The following is a 20,585-nucleotide window of genomic DNA, read 5'->3' on the forward strand; positions in this document are numbered from 1 at the left end:
TCTAAGGGAGAATCTGTTCCCTACTTCTCAGCTTCTGGTGGCTGCTTGTTTTCCTTGGCTTGTGGCCACATCACTCCAATCTTCAAGACCACCATCGTGAAATCTCTCTCTGCTCCATCTTCATATCATCTTCTCCTCTTTGTGTAGTCAGATCTCTCTCTACCTCTCTCTTAGACAGAATCGTGGTTGCGTTTAGAACTCACCTGGATAATCCAGGCTAATCTCCCCATCTCAAGATCCTTAATGTAATCACATCTGCAAAGACCTTTTTTTTTTTTTTATACAAGGTAATCACAGGAGCCAGGGATTGGGACATGGATATCTTTTGTGGGACCATTTTTCACCCTATCCACAGAAATTGACAAGCTGTTTCTAAACATACATGAAAATGCAAAGGAGTAAGAATAGTCACAGCAATTTTGAAAAAGACTGAACCTAGAAGATGAATAATAACAAATATCAAACATTATCATAAAGCTATGACAAGGTTTTGGAGCAAAGATAAAAAAATAAACAAGTGGAAGAGAGTCTAGAAACAGGCTCACACACATGTGATCACCCAATTCATTCTATTCATTGGGAAAGAATTACTTTCCAATAAATGTTGCTGGGTCAGTTGACTAACCACACAATCCCTAATTCACCTTACACTAAAAAGTGTTTTCAGGTGGTTCATAGAGCCTAAATATGAAAGCAAAAACTATAAAGATTCTAGAGAAAACATAGCAGTTTATCTTTTTGATATGACATTTATGATCTTGGATAAGCAAAGATTTCTTAAATGGAATACATGCATAATAGAAAAATAAGTGAACTAAGCATTCAAGAAGCTAGGGAAAGAATAACAAAATAAAACTAGACAAAATGCACTCAATTAATTTAGATGCAGAAATTAATGAACTAAATAACAAAAAGCAATAATAGTCTTGATTCATAAACAAAAAGCTATTTTTAAAATACTACTCCCTTAATAAAAACCGTTCACAAAATAGATGGGAGGTTGAAGCATGGTTGATGGAAATCCAGGTGCTCTGGTCCCTGGCCATGACCACACTGCCACCTTCCTCCCCTTCAGTGCCCTGCCCCTTGGCAACAGGACCCCTAGGGGGCAGGTGAAGGTGATAGGAAACCCAGAGAGTTTTTATGCATAGATATGTATGCAAATCTCCATCCTGGACCAGTGTTTATTGGGGAGACTTTCCAAAAAGCTAAGCGGAGCCCAACTATTCCCAGTTGGGAGTTTCTTCCCTGGGAAGACAAGGCAAGAGCTGATGCTAAGGAAATAAATATATTTGAAATTGAGGAATTAAAATGAGAAAAGAAGCAGAAGCAATAAGAAGTTACCTCCTGGCTTATAAAACAATGTTAGAATTCCTCAAAATAAAACAGATCAAAGAAACTGGAATCACGTCCTAGGCCATGATAACTAGCAAGAGGGGCCTCAGCCCCTGAGCAGGGCCCAGCACAGCCACACACAAGTCACCCGTATGCTGGAAGCCTGTGTGAACTTAGATAGGAACATTCTAAATTTCCTCCAGTAAAATGTATTCCCCATGAGGCATTTGTGCAAAACAACATTTCAGGGCTCTGGAATATTTTATTTATACAATTCAAGACAAAAGAGAGGAAGAAAGTCCCTACGGTTTGCCAAGAATTTCACTCCCTCAGAGAATTTAATCTGGATCCTCCTCAAGAGGGAAGCAGGAAAGAAGAAAAGCACCAAGGAACAGCTCCTCCTGCTCGGGTCATAAGAGTCAAACTTGTATCCACAGAAAGCCAAGGATTCCAAAAGTTCCACCTCAGATGACTTAAGTAGCAAAATAGCTGAAGAAAGAAAAATAAAGGTGGCAGGAGTAAGGAGGGTCACTTAGAGAAATGGAAGAAGAAATGGACCACCCAGAACCCAGCCAGGATGAAACTGCTAAGCAAAGACACAGCCCAAACTCTGAAATCTCGAACAAATGAAACAATCCATAATCCTTCCATAAACCGGAAGGCATCTCTGTTTCTGAAAATAGTGAAGCTGGAGAAAATCATAACACTGGAAATATAAGTACAAATTCCCAGGATGTTGTCTCCATTACAGTGTGCCGAAATATTTAGGCAATTTTGAGGGAAAAACTATTGTATAATTTGTACCCAAAGAATAAAATTAGGTCAAACCCTAAAATAAAGATGTGACCACATCTTTGTGACTCCTGTTGGAAACATTTTTTTGTTTTTTATTTTGGATGACAAAGTATTTACTATTTAATCAAAAGTCTTAAAATGAATGTACTACATGATGCTTTTTAAAAAAACCAAAAAGCTGGCCAGCCCCTGTGGCCTAGTGGTTAAGTTTGGTGCATTCTGCTTCAGCAGCCCAGGGTTTGCTTCCTGGGCACAGACCTACACCAGTCTTCTGTTAGTGGCCATGCTTTGGCAGTGCCTCACATACAAAAAGAGGAAGATCGGCAGTAGATGTTAGCTCAGGGCAAATCTTCCTCAGGTTAAAAAAAGGACCCAGGAACTCTAGGGGTGGAAGAGGAGGTCAGAAGGGAAAAGGCCCAGAACAAACACTACCCATTCCTTGAAAGTCAAGGACCGAGCTTGTGCCTCAGCTGGGGGAAAGGTTAAGATCACAGCAGCAATGTTCCAAACCTGGTCTTCCAGCGTGGTATGCAAAGGTGATCCACAGGAGTGTAGGAGGAGAACATTAGATCTTCCATTTCTGTTTATTTTTGTCTGCCCTCCTCCACAAAAGACGGAAATTAACGTTTTATACTATTTACATCTGGATTGACACTGGGGCCCTCCCTCAGTCACTGTGGCAGAGAATCCCGAGTCATGCGGACTCCATGGCTCCCTCCCAGTGCAAAGTCACCAGTAGAACTTCCTCAGTCACTGTGTCTGTTAGGTGACTAGACAGTGTGGTCTAGTTTAAAATACTTGTGAAATAGGCAAGTGACTTAAAAACCTTCTTGGAAAGAAAGCTAATGAAGATAATTCTAACTTTGGAAATACAGGCAAACAAGAAAACGGGGTAGCAAATACAACTTCTCTTGTTCTGTCCCGTTTGACAGCCACAAGCTATATGTGGCTACTGGGCACTTGAAACGTTGCTCAGTGTGACTGAGGAACTGAAGTTTAAATTTTATTTAATTTTAGTTAATTTAAATTTGTAGTTAAAAACCGACATTCGATTCCATTACTGGAAAACTTTTAAGTGTATTTGGAATGATTTGAGTATGTGAGTCTATTCTGGCAGCTATCAGGTTTATGAAATCTAAATACAGATCAAGAATTTCCAATGAATTCTTAGCAATGGAATTGGGATGTGCTGTAAATGGAAAATACACAGTGGACTTCAAAGACGTGGTATGAAAAAAAGAATATAAAGTATCTCAATAATTTTTGGATTATGTGTTGAAATGGTAATATTTTTAATATATGGGAGTTAATATATATATATTACTAAAATTAATTTCACTTTTTAAAAACTTTTCCAATGTGCCTACAAGAAAATTTAAAATTCCGTGAGTGATTCACAAGAAGTTTCTACTGCACAGCATTGGTAGGGATAATGAATTGTTTTCCTTAAACCAGATTACCCATCTTTGGTGGCCCTAGAGGGTCTTCAAAATGGTCAACATTGTCTACCTCCATTGAAATTCTTTGTTTCATAGCCAGTTCACCAAGCAAAGAGAAAACATACCCAACATGGGCACAAAACTGCTGGGGTCATTTTCTCTGTGCCAGATGTGGGCTGCCAATACCATCATTTCCGTTGGCAAAGCTCTGAAAACTTTGATAGAAAATGTAATTATTCTCACACCACCCTTCCACTTCTACCTCGTGGAACGATTATGAAGAGAAAGTGAGAAACTCCATGTAAAAATGCTATGACATCTGCACAGAGGCTGATAAAAATAATAGCCAAGTGAGCGCTTTCCCAGATGTTCTCTCCTCTCATCTTCACAACACTTACTAGATAGGCCATATCCCCATTTCATAGATGAGGAAACCATGGCACAGAGAGCCTAAGTCATTTGCCCAAGTCACATAGCTAGTATATGGCAGAGCTGGCGTCTAGATGTCTACACTGAACTGTCAGGGAGTCATTATCACAGGTGAAGTGGACAACGGATCTCACTATCTGGCAACAATTTTCAAATGAGAAACTGAGGCTGGAGTCTTTCTGCCCCTCTGATCTGCAGGATTCCCTTCCTGGTCCTTGGAGGGCAGCCTCTCTTTATGGGAGCAAAGATTCCATGGCAGCCAGCTGGGGAAGCAAAGGGAGAAAAGCTTCCTGAATGTACTCATTGTCTTTCCAGAGCTTTCCAACAGGAGGGCTAGTTCTTGAGAAACAAGACCTCATTCTTGAGCTGGCTCTGCACACTCAGGTATGCACCCAGGTGGCATCAGAGTGGCCAATAACTGCTCATTTGTCCAAAGCAACGGTCGACTCTCTGGGGCTGCTTGAACCTCTCTCTGTGAAGCTGCCCTCATTCCTCCTGCCCACAGCCCTCCAGCCTCCTCCTATTACCTCCAGTCCTGAATGCCTGTTTCTTCCCCTCCCAGTCCTTACCAACAGCAGGCCTGGCACGGGTGATGGTGAGGGACAACATTTGCTTCCAACCATTGGTGGTTGTAGACGGGAGCCGCCCCACGCCATGGGTTCCAGGCCAGCCCTCTCTTCTGAAAGGTAGTGGTTTGACTTGGAATGAGATGCTCCTGCACCTGCCAAGTTCAACACACAGCGGAGACAAACACAGCTCTATCCCCGAGAGGCCCTGCCTAAGGCAAGGCACAGACAGGGCAGTTCATCTGGCGAACAAGGCAATGGGGCCAGGCTCCAGGGCAACAAGATGGAGGTGGGGAGAGTGCGGTCAGAGGGTGTGAGGGGCTGCAAAGTGAGGCTCTGCGAGAGCAGACAGTGGGTGGAGTTCCCACTGCTGACCACCTCCCTTTTCCATCTAGATACTTTCCCTTTGGCCTTAAAATCACCCCATAAGGTTTGATTGATGTCTTTTGTTGTTTTAACTGGTCCTCCTCACGGAGGGTTTTCAGAAAGAAAGGCAGTGTTTCCAGGAGCTGGCGCAGCCTCAGAGGGAAGCAAGCTCTCCCACACCCACTCCCTTCCTCAGCAGGCTCCAGGCGGCCCCCTGGGCTACAGCCCAGCCAAAGACCTCCCCCTCCTCCCCTGGCTTCCGCCCTTTCTCTGTCACCATTTCACCCAAGGCAGAAAAATCACCACATTTAAAAGAGATTCAGCCCAACCCAATGACGTCCCTGGAATGTGGAAGAAAGGGCTGCTAGGATGTTCAACAGCTCTGACTCTGTGACCTGGAAGAGGGGGCTAGAGCAGACCACAGATACACCACTTCTGGATGGCTCCTAGCCCCCACATATAACCGCTGGCTTTGGCCTCTTTGAAGAGCTGTTTAAAAGTCTCCACATTTAGCTGATTTGAGTTTGGGGGTGCTCTTCTCTAATAGAGATGAATAAAATATCCAAGGTCGCACACCTGGACAGCAGGAACCTTGATAACAGAGGGTCTGTAGGGCCCATTTCTAGATCCAGTTGAAGCTGATCTGGGACAGTAAGTGGCTTTATAGTTACAGGTGAGCTTCATTAATTATTACAAAATTACTAGTTACACCAGCCCTGACACTTCTAATAGCAACTTAATGGTTGTTTATTAAACTTTCTCCAGTTATGGCTGCTTAGCATATTCAAAGGCTAGGAAAATACCCCCCAGATAACCATGGAAAGAGAAGACAGGCACAGGTATCATGGGCAACTTTATTGGCTTAACAAAGATCTCAGGAAGAGAGCAAACGCAAATGAAGGTGAAAGCCATCCTTTACATAAACAAACCATGGACTGAAAAAAACGCTAAAATACCAGACGTACGGAGGAGCCCGCTGCACAATATCCAAGAACTCCCTCCCTTGTCTAAGTAACTTAAAATACTGTAACATATGCTTTGCACTTGGACTCAGTATTATATAATTCCCATTGTGGTGACAAGCAACCTCTCATATGTACACATTATTTACAAGATAATGAACACAAAACCCTATATTCTGTACACTCTGGGCGAGTTGAGTGATTTTAATCCCTAATATTCACCAAGCTTAATTTTCACCTTATGCTGTCTTTTGACTGTAGTAGTTGAATAGAGATGGGATCCTATTGTGCTACCAGTAATATCTACTTTGAGGTTTTACTGCGTGTCAGGCACTTTACATACGTATTCATCTAATCTGGAGACTAGCTCTTGGGTTTTGTTATCCCCATTTTACAGACAAGGCACTGAGGTTCTGAAAGGCTTATGTAACATGCCAAGGTCATAGAGCTAAAAATGCCCAAAGCCAAGATTGGTTAAAATGGACATCAACCTCCAGACGCCATGGCTTAATCACTACGCCATGCCCCCCTAGTTTGACAGTCAACTAATTTGTTGACCATTGATTTAAAGCTTTAGCTCTCCAATTTAGTTTTCTGATTTGGAGGGAGAAAATACTGTTGGGGCACCTCCTGGCCCCCTCAGATCCCTTTTACTGTTTCTGTGTTCCCCTCCCTCAGCTTGCCTTGTATTAGTTTCCTATTGCTTCTGTAACAAATTGCCATAAACTTAGTGGTTTAAAACAACATAAATTTATAATCTTAGAGTTCTGGAAGTCAGAAGTCCAAAATAGGTCTCACAGGGCTAAAATCAAGGCGTCACATGGCTATATTCCTTCTGGAGTCTCTAGCAGAGAATCCATTTCTTGCTTTCTCCAGTTTCTAGAGGCTGCCTGCATTCCTTGGCTTGTAGCTCCCTTCGTCTGCAAAGCCAGTGATCACATCATTCTGAGCTCTGCTTTTGTCATCACATCTCTTCTGACTCTCCTGCCTCTCTCTTTCACTTATAAGGATCCACATGATTACATAAGGCCCACCCAGATAAACCAGGATAATCTTTCCATCACAACATCCTTCATTTAATCACACCTGCGAAGTCCCTTTTGCCATCGAAGGTAAGGTATTCACAGGTTCTGGGGATCAGGATGTGGACATCTTTGGAGGCCATTATTCTGTGTACCACAGCTTCTAATAGCTGCAGCTGTTTCTCTCCTCCAAGGACTTCCCTTGAGCTGCTGGAGTCACTTTGTCTGCAAGTACAGAGAGCTGGAAATACCTGTTAATGTGGCCAACTGTCCTGGCTTGCCCCAGACTGAGGGATTTCCTGGGACATGAGACTTTTAATGCTAAAACCAAGATAGTCCTGGACCAAGCAAGGTGATTGGTTGCCCTATCCCAGAACAGACTCTGCTCTATCCCAGACAGTGCTGGATTATGAAAACTCAACTCCCTTCCCTCCAGTTTGGACAAACTCTGAGGAATAATTTACACTCCAGAATTCCCCTAGAGGATTAGACTGAGGCTGATGACTTTGCCTAAAATTACATCCTTGCCTGGCTTCTCTCCCTTCCCTGTCCTGCTTCCCCACTCCCTTAGTAAATTCTACTGGGAGCAGTTGCTTAACAAACCACCTGCACACCAATCTTCATCTCAAGACCCACTTCGGGGGTGATCAGCCTAAGAAGGGGGGTATAGTAGCTTTGTTCACATTTACTCAACAAACATTATTGAGTGTGTCAGGATGAAAAGTCAACAAGTCAATCCCCATCCTTAGGAAGCTCACAAAAAAAGTAGAGACAACTGAGTAGAACCAATCATACAGTGTGATAAGCACTGAGAGAGACATTCAAAAGATATCACGGAAAAGCAAAGGATGGGTTCAGACGACAAGGGAAGAGTTTTAGGTAGAGCTGATCATTAAAGAAGCTGGGACTTTATTCTGAAAGCTACACAGAGCCATTAAAGGGGACACACATTTCAATCAACTTTTCACGTCAGAGGTAAAATCTCTATAGAAGTCAAACAGAGAAATGGAAATGGAAAATAGGGGAGAAAAGAAAATTAGAAAATCATTCTAGGAGTCCAATATCTCAATAATAGGAGTTACAGAAAGAGAACACAGAAACAGGAAGAAATTTTCAAAGAAATTCCTAAAATTGAAAAATAAGCCAGCAAAGTGAAAGGGATACCTAAAACAATGAGTGGAAAAAGACTCACTACAAGGCGTGTCACTGTGAAATTTCAGAATCTCCAGGATAGATTCCAGAGCTTCCAGAGAGAACACAAACAGGTACACACCAAGCCACGCTGAGGTCTAGTAGACATGAGGGTTCTATGCCTTCAAACATCTAATGAGTAATTGTTCACAGCCTGGAATTCTATGCCCACACAAACTATCACGTGTGAGTATAAAATGCATTTTCACACCTGCAGGGAATCTAAAAACTTATATCCCATGCCTTTTCTGGGAAAGTTACTACAGATGTGCTTCAGAAAAATGATGAAGAAAATGAAGAGAAGAGCCTGGAGGACTGTGAGGAAACAAATTTCTGGTGTTTGAGCTGCCCAGTCTGTGACACTTTGTTACGGCGGCCCGAGCTGACCAACACAACTGGGAAAGAGGTAAGCCAAATCTTCATAAATTATAACAGGAAGTCAATATACAGATGTTCAAAATTGAGAAATCAAGAACTATAAGACTAAGCATGTTATTTAAAAATATGAATATAACTATAATTTTTAAAAGCTAAAGGAGTTTACAGAGTTGCCTCTGGAGAGCAGGATGGGGAACCACAACCCACAACCTTGAATCCTTGAAGCTAGATGTATTTCAGAATTCAGATATTTTCTGATTTTTAAAGATAATATCACGCACGTACAGTATCATACTTACTCCCATCAGGGTGTGGGGCAGCATCCAATAATTAACACAATATTTCACAATGAGACTTTAAGTTTAATTCAGGTTTTGCCACCAGAATGAGCTTTGGTGCTAAAGGTACCCAAAAAATATGTTTTCATAGCTTTTTTGATTTAAAAAATGCACACCAGTAATTGTATACTTGTATTTGATATTTTTAACTATATACAGTACTTTGATAAAAATCAATCATCTTTTAAAAAGGTCACAGGTACAAGGGTAGAGGAGATTGGAGGAGTGAGAACACAGCAGGGGACAAGACCAGAGTAAGAGACTGATGACGGGGCTAATGCAAAATGAAGTGACCAGGTTTAAGGACCTGAAGGAAAGCAGCAACGATGGTGACGGAGAGAAAGAGACGGATGTGAGAGACACTGTCAACAAATCAAATGGGATGTGTAAGAGGTAAGGAATAATCGAGGACAAAACTCAAGCTCTGGATTTGGGAAACTGAGTAGGTAGTGGTGCCGTTAATTGAACGAAGACTATGGAAGGAAATGTCATTTGGAGGACAAGGTGACAGGTGAGATTCTCATTAGGAGATGTTTAGGAGGCATTTGAAAACATTTGGGCTAATACAGGAACCCAACAACAGGTTCCAATGGGGAGGGAGGGCCAAGCAGCGACAGGATTTAAGCCCCAGCCCGCCTTCCTGCTTTGTTTTCTCCTCTCAGGGAAGTCTTGTCCTGGGGGAGGAAATGACCAAGCCCTGAAGTCAGTCCACTAAGTTCCCATCCCCCAAACCTGGGAGGCAACTAACATGGCTGTAGATGCTCCTCGGTGTGCCCTCATAAGAAAAGAAAATAGCTTTCCAGAAAAGCCAATTCTAGGTTCAGTTAATGGCCAAAGTGATAATTGACAATTCCCTTTGATAAGAGAAGCTGAAAATAATTCACTTTCTCCTATCTCCACAGATCAAAATTGGGGAAATTATCAGAAAGAAACTACTCCTCAAAAAAGTGCCAGTCTTAAATTGTTTCAGGGGCAAGTTATTTCAAAATCAAACCTCATATGCTCTTTAGGACAAATCAGAGAATAAGAGAAGAAGGAAAATATTTTCATTCTTTTAACCACATTGACACAGTGCTTATACTAGAACTTGTCCATGATAATTTTGTTTAAAACACTCCAATATTCATAAATATACATTAAAAGTCTGAATTTAATAGCAAGAGAATCTAAGGATATTTTAAAAATTAATTCAAGTGGGATTTATTCCAGGAAGGTAAGCACAGTTCAAAATTAGGAAATCTAATACTATATTTCTTCATATTAATGGATCAAAGGGAGAAATCATGTGATGATCAAGAGAGATTTCCAAAGAGCACAAAATTCTGATTTTTTAGAAATTCAATAAAATTAATAATATATACAAACACAAAACCAATAGCTTGTATCCTTTTTAGTGGTAAAACACAAGCATTCTGATTAGAGTTCCAAACAGTATAAACATGCTAAACAAGAAAATAACTAAAAAGTAAAATAAGTAGCATTAATATTCTAAATGAGAAGGCAAATTTCCCATTATTTGCATATATTTTCATTGCATTCCTCAAAAACACAAGAAAATCAACTGAAAAACTAACAGAAATAATAAGAAATTCAATAAAGTGATCAAGTACATAATAAATGTAGAAAACAGGTTTCCTATACAACAAGAATAAAGATCTAATTCACTTAGAAAATGCAATATAAAAACAGATCCCACTCACATTTATATAAGATACATATGAATAAATCCAACAAGCATGTATATGGACTATAAGATTGAAACCATAAAGCTGCACTGAAGGATCTAACAGAACACAGGCCTATACGGAGAGGAATGTCATGTTCTTGGATAGGAAGATTAAAAACGGGAAGATGTCAGTTCTCTGAATCTATAAATTGAACCACCGCCAATCAAAATTCCTAGATAAAGTTTCTAGAAACTTGATAAACATGATTCTAAAGTTCATCTGGGAAGACAAATACATAAGAATAGCCAGAATATTCAAAAAAGGAGAGTATTAAGGGGGATCCATATTAAATGTGCTGTAAATCATAGCTAGTAAATCTATAGTAAATCTATAACTAAACTAAATCTATAATGTAAATCTATAGTTATTAAAACAATGATAAACGAATACATTGATCAATGGAATAAAATAAAAGGTTGTGTATTTAAGAGGTGGAATTGCAAATCTGTGAGGCATCAAGGAAAATAAATGTATACAACCGCCTTTCTTCTTACATAAAAACAATCTTTTTCCTAAATCCACTTCCTAATAAATCACTTTCACACAAATCCTCAACTCAGAGTCTGCTACTGGAGAACCCAACCTAACCTGCATCACCTTATTTAATTCTCAAATACAATTTTATTCTATTTTACAAAAATAAAAATCTGAAGTTTAGAAAGTTAGGAAATATACCCAACTTAAGTGGTAGATCTGGAAATAAAAGTCAGATCAGGGAGGTTGCAAAGCTCATTCCCTCAGCCACTTTACCTGTTGCCACCCCAGGCTCTCTTTGGCTTCACAAGGTAGAGGCCAGGGACACCCCTTCTGAAGGTTTATACCAGTGACTCACATCTGTAATGCTGACATGTCACGGACAAAGGCAGATCTTTGCTTCACCATTGCCCCAAGATTCACAAGATAATTGTAGATAAAAATACCTGAAATGTGCATAAGTTCTGCTAAGTATAAAACATCCCACTATCATATCACATCATTTTCAAAAAGCACCAATTTTGAAATTTTATCTCTGACCACACATTCTGCACCAGAGAATTTTAGGTACGTTATTCAACTGAAAATAATTCTAATTGCCTCTCTGCATACCTTTATTCATCCAGTGAGTCACCATTAAGCAAATGGGACAAGTCCAGAGTTCCCAATTCCACCCTATAGCCCCAGTGGATGAATCATCTTCCATGAAGTCTTTAAAGATTATACCACTAACAGGGCACTGGTCACACTAGTTTCTAAGGGTCTTTTTCCTTGTCTACTTATGGGCTCTCTGAAAACAAGAAGTCATATTCGCATTCCTAAAACCTGTGAAGGTGCCTGGCACTTGGTAGGTACTTAACGTTTGTTGAATGAACAAGTGAACGGATGATGAATGAATGATGCTAGAGGAACAGATAAAGGCATTACTCTTCAGACTAGAAGAGAACAGGAGTCAAATCCCAGAAAGGACACTCATAGGCTGACTGTGGGTGTGGCTACTTGCCTAAGGTAGCTTTTCACCCGTAGAGAAGACTGGGGAGCTTCCCTGTGACGTACCTCTAGCACCACAACACGCTGTTCCACAGATATTTTTTTACGTGTCCATTTTTCACATATCAACCTTTGGCTCCTTCTTAGACGGACTAAGTCTTTGTGTACATTTGTATGTCCAGCAGCCGGATCAAAGGCTAGAGCAAAGTAGGAGCTCAGTGCTTTCTGCTTCAGTGCATGAATTGATGACTGATTAAGTTTTATTCTCCTTCTCAATCAAAAGTCCAAACACACCCAGGATGACAGTCTTCTGACAGAGCAATGAACAGGGACCCATGCATTTTCTGCAGTTGACTTGGCCTGAGGTTCCCTCCCCATGTCCCCTTTAGGAGGTCTAAGACCACTAGACAATGGCTGAGAGTGTTGAGGGAGGATCTTGGTTAGACTGACTGAAAAGTGGGGCAGCCATGATGGATCTGGCCAGGGTAGCACACTCTGAACATACTTCCCGTTGCACTGGTCGTTCAGAGTTGTGGCCAACAAAGGAAATAATGTTGTGCTAAGAGGAAAAACAAATTAAAGAGAAACAAAGCTTAAGTATGCAGCTTAGCTGCAAGCTAAGAATACAGGAAGCTGGAGCAATGGGCATGACCCCAGCCTTCAGAGGCCACCGGTACCATATCAGAGTGACCATCTGGAGGGAGAGTTCTCCATTCCAAGGTCTGCTGTCAGTCAGAGGAGGCCAGAGAGTTCAACCAGAAGCTGGGAGAGAATTATTATTGAGCCTTTCAGAGAAATTTAACATTATAATTATAGTAGTACTGTTATTTAATCTCTAGAGGTCTAAAGTTGTTCTAGGCCATTATTAGGCCCTTGAGAAACATGGTCCTTCCCTTGCTAATAATAACCTGGGACATTTGTGAAATTAATTTATAGGTGTATTCTGTTCATATTTTATTGCATAAAATTCCCCAAGAAATTCATTAACCAGCATTTTTTATTATAGCAAAGGAACTCTTATATTTAAAAAAATAAATTCAGGTAAAGACTACTCCTAGACCTTTCTCTATAACTTAGGAAGCAGATAACAGCTTAAGATGGTCTCAAATGACCATTGTTTATAACTAACTTAAATCCCTTAAGTCAAATATAAAGCCCTTAGGGCAGATCTAAAGCCCCAAACTGCCAGGGTCCACTTGCTTTGTCTGTAGGAGGAACTGAGATGAGTCTATACCCAAATCAGTGTAAACATGACTTGAGATACGGAAAACTATTCTTTGTGTATGCACGCATATACACACACAATTTTCCTATCATCTTAGTAATAATATCAATTTGCTCTAAACGTTTTTTCTTCTAATATCAGCTAGTACTGGACCTTTAACCTTCTTTTATAGGTGTTTTCCAATTCAATGATCAGCTTAAATCTTCCCTAAACCAATGACAAGCTCTACTTAAACCTATAGCTATGAAGCCTCACACTGAAGAATATACCAAACCACTGGCAATGGCCACGAATATAAAGGCAGAGGCAAGATCACTGGACATTTACTTAATTTTTATCGATGCGTTGGAAACATTTGGAAATGTAACATATTTACTCACACCCTCCATAAGCACGAATTGTCCTCTTCTGCTTCTATGCCCCGGAGCATGAGGCGCTACCGTAAATGAAATCCTTGTCTTCATTTCTTGCCTAACGTAGGTACTGATTTTTTTTCTTTTCTACTAGTACTTTCATTCACTGAACACCAATTTTGGGTCCTTGCTCCTTAAAATATAAAAATGAGTAAGACATAGCCCTTGTTCTCCAAAACACAGCCCAAAAGGGGAGATAGACAGGCAAATAAAAAGATAAAAAGCTGTACTGTGAAAAGAACAATCGATACCATTACTGAGTGTTTACCACGTGCTGGTCAGGCAGCTAAGCATATCCCCTGCAGCCTTTGATACAGTCCTGTCATGTAGACTCTGCGATCATTCCCATCTTACAGATGACGGGACTGAGGCTTGGAGTGACAAGTCACAGACTCAGCGTCCTATAACTAGGTAGTGGGAAGAGCACGTTACAACAAGGAGGGAAAAGGAGCTTGGCCTTGTTAATATGGGTAAGACTTCAAGGAGCAGGAAGTCTCTGGGCTGAGCCTTGAAGAATAAGTAGGAGGCTTCTGGGGTCCACAACATTTGCCTGGCTGGGAATCTAAAATAGACAGTATTGCGGGAGGTCAAATTTCTTAAAGGGCTTTTAGACTCAGTAACTGGAACATCTTTTTGATATTTGTTTCCCCATTTAGCCAACACAATGTAACAAGATCACCAAAAAATTAAATGATATGAAATAGGGCATACATGGAAGACCCTCTTCTAACATCCTTCCACCCTACTTGGTTTCCCTCTCTTCCTAAAATGTTACAATTAGGGATCAATTTCTTTGAGTTAAGGAATCTTGTCTGCTCTCTGATAATTGCCTATTAAATGCACAGACAGACACATGTTAGCTATTATCCATTAACACTCTAGCATGAATCAGTGTTATCAGCTCAGGGCTAGCCCTGGAGTTTGATTGCCAGTTACTATCTGGGTGACCTTGGTTGATAATCTACCTGATGGGATTGTTGCAAGGATAAGAGACAATACATGCAAAGCACTGAGGGCAGTGACTGGCACTCTGTAAGTACTCAATAAACATTAGCTAATCTTATAATTAACAAGACCCTGAGGAAGGGGGATTAAGGGGAAGTGTCTGGGTGAGGGCAAGGCCAGTTAGAACAGATTTTGGGGAGACCATCCCTGTCTCTCTGGAGCTGAGGGTCAGACACAAAGACATAGGGAACAAGAAGGCAGAGATTGGGCAAGGGGAAACAGAGGGGTCCCCTCCATGGTATGGCTCTGGTTAAGTCACATATGGTTGCATATTGGTTTCCCCACGACCCTTATCAGTCTTGTTCATCACTGTATCCCCAGCACCCAGTGCCTGCTAGGTGCTCAATAAGTTGAATGATTAAATGAACGAATGAAGGATTGATTATATTTTTGCATTTAAAAATACACATAATATGAATAGAAGAAAGACAGGAGGAACACACTCTAAAAAGTTCATTGTCTTCATACTGGGTTTGCAAGATTACAGATGACTGTTTCTTCCTTTGTACTTCTCTGTATTTTTTTTTCCAAATGTTCTGCACTGGTCTTTAGTTTCATCATGTGGAAGGGGGAAAAGTTCAGACAGTTCTTGGTTTTCTGGACTACCTGAAGTTAGGTTGTTCTCATTTTTCCCTCATAACGGAGGGAACTTTATGAAATAGAACTTCTCAAACTCTAAAGTGCTTATGAATAGCCTGGAATCTGGTTAAAATGCAGATTCAAATTCAGCAGGTCTGGGCAGCCCCTGAGAGTCTGCATTTCTAACAAGCTCCCAGGTGATGCTGACAGTGTCGGTCTGTGGACCACACTGTGAGAAGCCAGGCTACAGTCTAACATAAAATAAACCCCAACCCAAACAAACATAGAAAGAAAGCAAAAGCAAGAAGAGAAGATGTGCCCGTGCACAGCCGGCATCTCGCCCTGAAGCCAACGGGACTTCAGCACCGTTATGTCTTAGACGGTGCATTCTTCGGGATTCTATTTTGCTCACTGGTCTATTTGGAGGCTGTATTGTTCAAAAGAGAGGATTAGAGTCTATTAAAGCCCTGGGGATGCTCACATTTTCTCAACAAAAGGAAGGGCTGTGGCAGGGCTGGCTCATTTTTTTACTCTGTCTTCCATTAAATACCACCACAGTTGCTGTCAGTCGAGTTCTCTTTAGATTAATGTCTCCTAAATTAATTTTGTGTTCAATAAACCTCCATAAATATGTTTGTTCAGCAGACCAAATTGGGCCCTTCGATTTAACTAAGAGTGGAAGCGCAGCCACACAACACTCGTTCCCATTCACACGCTGTCGGCCCTGCTCTTTCATTAGTCACTGTCACCGGTGGTGTTCACTGGTCCCTGCTAAGCTCCTCCATGTAATCAAATGTTGCTCCTGTTGAATATAATCCTCCCAGAGCATAGAGGGGCATTTTCTAAATTGGCTGAAGAGGATTACAAAGCACTAGAGGAGAAAATAAGGAAAAGTGGAAACCATTCTTTTTAAGATTCTTTGACAGTGACAAATCTTCACTTTTTTTAACCCTCATTTTCTCACAAAATTTTTAATACACTCTGCTCCCCCACCTTGTCCCATTCCTTTCCCAGAGTCTATTCCAACCCTGCTAAATCCTAGTATTACTGACTTCGGAGTTGGTCCACACTCTTAATTTTACCGATAAGGAATTCGAAGCCCAGAGAGGCTGGGCAACTTTCTCAAAGCCCTCCAGGTCTCACCCCAGAAACCAGGGCTTCCTCCATCACCTCAGCTGTCTTGCTTAGTTTAAGAGTATTGAGAGTGTAGACTAGGGAGTGGACAAACCAGGTTTGCTGCTGTTCTGCCATCGGGATATTCCTGGTGAACAGCTTCAAAAGTCAAATGGTGCTTTAATAATAATAATAACAACGGTGGCCCTTGATTTTTACTCTTTAATTATAGAAATTTTCAAACATACTCAAAAGTAGAGAGAATGGTATGATGACTCTCCATGTACCTGTCATTCAGTTTCAATGTCTATCAACATCTGGCCCTCCTGGTTTCCTCTGTTCCCAATTTCACCACTTATTTATTTTTGTTGAAGCAATCATTTTTAATACTTTGGGTTATTTTTTTCCAGGTTTTACTGCTATGTCTCCAAATGAGATGCATTTGCTGTTATGTGCAGATTTGCCCATTTTAGATATCACCCAGTGACTTCCTGTTAAAGCAAACCAAGACATAGCTCTCCTCTCCAGCCTGGCCTCCTATCCTCTGGCTCAGTTTGCCAAAGAACGAATTCTAGGTCTCTTGCAGACATGGGATGGGAATCTGATATCTAACTGCTTCTTATATAGACTCAAATAACTCCTGTTTCCAGGGCTGCACCTCACTCAGCATTTTAAAGCTCCTGCAGCACCCCCATATCCGAGCCTTCCTCCTATTCTACATGACAAAAGCCAGCAAGGCATGTGTACGTACACACACTCGCACACGCACACCTTCACTCACATGCACACACACCTCGAAACCACTTGGTTTTAAGTTTCATTCCCTTAGCTAAGCCATGAACCTTTCTTCTCTCGTCTCTCTGACTTGACATTTTGTGATTCAGGGTTCCAAGTGTTTCATACTTTTCTATTTCTTATTCTCCCTGTTGATTTTGGATAATTTTTTGGAAAACAGAAAGATCAGAGAAACACCTTTATTCCATCATCTTCCAGAATATTCTACTGACCACGATTTGAAACTGACTCTATCATTTATTAGCTATGGCATTTTGCAAGAGAGACTTACCTTTTCTGAATCTCAGTTTTCTCAACTTTCCTAATAATCTTCTCTTCCTAGGGTGGATGTATTGAATGAGCATGATGGTTGGGACACAGAGGAGTCCCGTTACATCAAGAGATGGATAACAGTCAGTGCAAAGTAGAGCTTGGACTTCCCCAAGAGGCTGGAGAGCAGAGCAGTCCCAGAAATAACTTGGTACCCTGCTCGGCACCACCAGAGGTATTCACCTGCATTCCTAATTCAGCTCACTACCCAAAGATCATCCAGGGGTTGGTGGGGCAGGCAGAAGGCTCACCTTCCAAACTGCTGCAGTACCCACCCCTGTGATGGGGAACATTCCACCACCTAAGGAAGAACCAAGGGGTCAAAATTAGTGGTCATCCTCACAGAAGTGAAATTCTGCATTTCACTTTCATGTTTCATTGTGTTTTATTTTTTAATGAATCAAAAGCTATCTGTATATCTATAACAATTATCATTTTGTCCAGCAATCCCATTTCTAGGAATCTATCCCAAAGATACATTGGCAAAAATAAGAAAAGATATGTGCATATAACTATTTGCTGCAGTGTTGTAATTATAATAGCAGAAAACCAGAAAAATGTAAATGCCCCATCAATAGAAAAGTGAGGGAATAACAAATGGTATATCCACACAGTGGAGTGTTATACACCTGTCAAAAATGTATGGTATAAGTAAGTAGTTACCACAATAAATAAGTAAAAATTTCAATGTGGTTAAGTTTGTATAGATTCTAAAAAGTGGTGGATATAAAGATATGCATATATATGAAAATGCATATTTTAAAATGGAAGGATGAACCATAAAACTTTTTAAATGGTTACCTATAGACAGAAGGGAACAGAAGGTATAAAAATCTAGGCTTCTAGGGGCCAGTCAGGGGTAGTGGTTAAGTTCACGTGCTCCACTTCAGTGGCCTGGGGTTTGCTGGTTCAGATCCCGGGTGCAGACCAACACTCCGCTTATCAAGCCGTGCTGTGGTAGGCATCTCACATATAAAGTAGAGGAAAATGGGCACAGTCTTTCTCAGCAAAAAGAGAAGGATTGGTGGCAGATATTAGCTTGGGGCTAATCTTCCCCCCAAAAAATCTAGGCTTCTACCTAGTTTTGAGGATTTGACTTGAAACATAATCTACGTACAGAATTTACATAATTACAAAATGAAGTTAAATTTTAAAAATACAATCCCTAAAATTAAAAGCAAAATTAAACAAATGAACGTATATGTATATCTTTTGGTAGCTTGATCTTGAGAGAAGATATTCTAAGTGATCTAAACTAATTACCGGTACATCCCTAGTAAGATATACCTTAAAGACAGAAAGACTTGCAAAATTCTTAAATTGCTTTCAGTAGTCACATTGTTGATGGGAGTATTGGTATTATTACCCAACAGACTCTGAGTCTGTGTATTGTAAAAAAAAGTGGAGGGAAGGGGTACTCATGATGGTGTCATTGAGAATCAGGTTGTTTGGTGTGGAGAAAAGGAGACACAGATGTCAGATCAGTGAGGTTTACTCTGTAATCCTAAATCTGAAATGATGGTAACAGCGTGAACTTATAAGATATTTTACTTTTGGGTATTTTAATTTTTTCACTTTTTATTTTGAAATAATTGTAGATTCACAGGAAGTTGCAAAAATAGAAAGGTCTTATGAACCTTCACCCAGTTTCCCCTAATGGTTACTTGCTAAATAACTATAGTACAATGTCAAAACCAGGAAACTGACATTGGCACAGTATGTGTATAGTTCTATGTCATTTTCTCATGTGCATGAATTTTTGTAGCCACCACTACAAGAAAGGTACAGAATTATTCTATCACCACAAAGATCTCCCTCATGCTAACCCTTCATAATCATACCCACCTCCTGCCACTCATCATTCCTAACCTCTAGCAACCACTAATCTGTTTTCCATGTCTATAATTTTGTCATTTCAAGAATGTTATATAAATGGAATCATACAGTATGTGACCCTTTGAGATTGTTTTTGTTCATTCAGCATAATGCCATTGAGATCCATCAAAATTGTATCAATAGTTTGCTCTATTCCATGGCCTGGATGTACCCCAATTTGTTTATCCATTCACTCACTGAAAGATATTTTGGTTGTTTCCCGTTTTGGGCTATGACAAATAAAGCTGCTGTGAACATTCATGTTCTGCTTTTTGTGTGGAAATAAATTTCATTTCTCTGGGGTAAATGCCCAGGAGTGTGATTGCTGGGTCATTCTATAACTGTATGTTTCACTTTTAAGAAACTGCCAAGTGCAAAAACATCCAAAACCAAGAACGACAAATGTTGGAGAGGTTGTGGAGAAAGAGGAACCCTCATACACTGTTGGTGGGAATGCAAACTGGTACAGCCACTATGGAAAACAGTATGGAGATTTCTCAAAAAGTTAAAAATAGAAATACCCTATGACCCAGCCATCCCATTACTGGGTATCTATCCTAAGAACCTGATATCAGATATCTCAAGAGTCCGTTGCACCCCTATGTTCATCGCAGCATTATTTACAATAGCCAAGACGTGGAACCAGCCTACATGCCCAGAAACTGATGATTGGATAAAGAAGATGTGGTATATATACACAATGGAATACTACTCAGCCATAAAAAAAGACGAAATTGGCCCATTCACAACAATGTGGATGGACCTCGAGGGCATTATGTTAAGCGAAATAAGTCAGTCAGAGAAAGACGAACTCTATATGACTCCACTCATAGGTGGAAATTAGTACATTGAGAAGGAGATCTGATCGGTGGTTACCAGGGAAAAGGGGGGGTGGGGGGAGGGTACGGAGGGGGAAGTGGTGTACCCACAACATGACTAACAAAAATGTACAACTGAAATCTCACAAGGTTGTAATCTATCATAACATTAATAAAAAAAAATAAATAAAGAGCAAAAAAAAAAAAAAAAAAAAAGAAACTGCCAAGTGGTTTTCCAGAGTGGCAGTACCATTTTACATTCCCACCATCAATTTGAGAGAACCAGTTTCTCTGCATCCTTGCCAGTGTGTGCTACCGTCATTTTTTTTTTTTTTAATTTTAGCTTTCAAATAGTCATATAGTGATATCTTATCATGGTCTTCATTTGCATTTCCCTAAAGGCTAGTGGTATTCATCATTTCATCTGCTTATTTGCCATTT

The 20,585-nt window shown here is 40.5% G+C and overlaps 2 long non-coding RNA genes across 12 annotated transcripts in view; one reads left to right on the plus strand and one right to left on the minus strand.

Moving 5' to 3' along the window:
• The window catches only part of LOC103541684 (uncharacterized), a 99,318-nt gene that overhangs the window by 28,248 nt on the left and 50,485 nt on the right, over nucleotides 1–20,585 (minus strand). For 2 of the 4 annotated variants that reach the window (XR_011527060.1, XR_011527061.1), the window contains one exon: nucleotides 9,995–17,752. The exons of 1 other annotated variant lie outside the window; for it this stretch is intronic. This is a non-coding gene — a long non-coding RNA (uncharacterized lncRNA). Of the gene's footprint in view, nucleotides 1–9,994; nucleotides 17,753–20,585 lie in introns of those variants that run through there. One more of the 4 variants, XR_011527059.1, reaches the window with a different exon arrangement.
• Nucleotides 1–20,585, plus strand: part of LOC103552892 (uncharacterized) — a 32,287-nt gene that overhangs the window by 6,637 nt on the left and 5,065 nt on the right. For 6 of the 8 annotated variants that reach the window (XR_011527052.1, XR_011527050.1, XR_011527053.1 and 3 more), the window contains 3 exons: nucleotides 8,323–8,511; nucleotides 9,014–9,214; nucleotides 17,465–17,626. This is a non-coding gene — a long non-coding RNA (uncharacterized lncRNA). The remainder of the gene's footprint in view (nucleotides 1–8,322; nucleotides 8,512–9,013; nucleotides 9,215–17,464; nucleotides 17,627–20,585) is intronic. The other 2 variants (XR_011527055.1, XR_011527056.1) reach the window with 1 other exon arrangement.

The sequence above is a fragment of the Equus przewalskii genome, chromosome 15 (genome assembly GCF_037783145.1).
Source record: "Equus przewalskii isolate Varuska chromosome 15, EquPr2, whole genome shotgun sequence".
Lineage (NCBI taxonomy): Eukaryota > Metazoa > Chordata > Mammalia > Perissodactyla > Equidae > Equus > Equus przewalskii.